We start from the raw sequence: 1,901 nt of genomic DNA, 5'->3' as shown, positions 1-1,901 counted from the left end.
AAACAAAAGAAACGTATCTTTCAAACTTATCTGCCTTGTGTTCATTCAACTAAGGGAGCTGCATCTATGTTTAGATTCAGCGAGTTAGAAACATGTTTCTTCTAGGAGCTGCATTTGGACATTTCCAGGTGAATGGGAGGATATGCCGTAATGAGAAACATCTGATTCTAAAACAAAAATGGTGATCTATAACAGAATGGTTGTCAATGTGTGCATTCAACTACAGAGGTAAACTGATGTGTGCATGCAGCAGTTTAGAAACCCTTTCTGTGGAGAATCTAAAAACAGACATTTCCAGCAAAATACCGGCATATAAGAAATAGCAGTAAGGCTGTGTCTATAAAACAGAAGAAACGTATCTTTCAAACTCTTCTGCTGTGTGTTCGTTCAACTAAGGGAGTTGCATCTATGTTTAGATTTGGCGAGTTAGAAACACATTTCTTCTAGGTGCCGTGTTTGGACATTCCTGAGTGAATTTGGGTATATGCTGTAATGAGAAACATCTGGTTCTAAAATGAAACCGGGGCTATCTAACAGAATGGTTGTCAATGTGTGCATTCAACTTACAGAGTTAAACTGATGTGTGTATGTAGCAGTTCAGAATCACTTTCTGTGGAGAATCTAAAAACAGACATTTGCAGCAAAATCTCAGCATATAAGAAATAGCAGTAAGGCTTCGTCTAAAAACAGAAGAAACGTGTCTTTCAAACTGCTCTGCTGTGTGATTGCTCAACTAAGGGAGTTGCATCTGTGTTTAGATTCAGCTGGTTAGAAACACGCTTCTTCTAGGAGCTGCGTTTGGACATTCACGAGTGAATGGGAGTATATGATGTAATAAGAAACATCTGATTATAAAACGAAAACAGAGCTCTCAAAAAGAATGTTTGTCAATATGAGCTTTCAACTACATAGTTAAACTGATGTGTGTATGCAGCAGTTTAGCAACCCTTTCTGTGGAGAATCTAAATACAGACATTTCCAGCAAAATACCAGCATATAAGAAATAGCAGTATGACTGCGTCTAAAACACAGAAGAAGCGTATCTTTCAAACTGTTCTGCTGTGTCTTTGTTCAACTAAGTTAATTGCATCTATGTTTAGATTCAGCAAGTTAGAAACCCATTTCTTCAAGGAGCTGCATTTGGACATTCACGAGTGAATGGGAGTATATGCTGTAATGAGAAACATCTGGTTCTAAAAAGAAAAAGGAGCTATCTAACAGAATGATTTTCAATGTGGGCATTCATCTTACAGAGTTAAACTGCTGTGTGTATGCAGCAGTTTAGAAACACTTTCTGTGGAGAAACTAAAAACAGATATTCCCAGCAAAATCCCATCATAGAAGGAATAGCAGTAAGACTGCGTCTAAAAACAGAAGAAACATATCTTTCAAATTGCTCTGCTGTGTGTTCATCCAACTAAGGGAGTTTCATCTATGTTTTGATTCTGCGAGTGAGAATCCCAATTCTTCTAGGAGCTGCATTGGACATTCCCGAGTGAATGGGAGTATATGCTGTAATGAGAAACATTTTGTTCTAAAACGAAAATGGAGCTATCTCACAGATTGGTTGTCAATGTGTGCATTCTACTTACAGAGTTAAAGTAATGTGTGTATGCCGCAGTTTATAACCACTTTCAGTGGAAAATCTGAAAACAGACATTTCCAGCAAAATTTAGGCATATAAGAAAAAGCAGCAAGCCTGCATTTAAAACACAGAAGAGACGTACCTTTCAAACTGTGCTGCTGTGTGTTCGTTCAACCACGGGAGAAGCATCTATGTTTAGATTCAGGGCATTAGATACCGGTTTATTCTAGGAGCTGCGTTTGGACATTCCCGAGTGAATGGCAGTATATACTGTAACGGGAAACATCTGGTTCTAAAACAAAAACTGAAGTATCTA

The sequence above is a fragment of the Cebus imitator genome, unplaced genomic scaffold (genome assembly GCF_001604975.1).
Source record: "Cebus imitator isolate Cc_AM_T3 unplaced genomic scaffold, Cebus_imitator-1.0 Scaffold481, whole genome shotgun sequence".
Taxonomy (NCBI): Eukaryota; Metazoa; Chordata; class Mammalia; order Primates; family Cebidae; genus Cebus; species Cebus imitator.
This window is presented reverse-complemented; position numbering follows the sequence as displayed.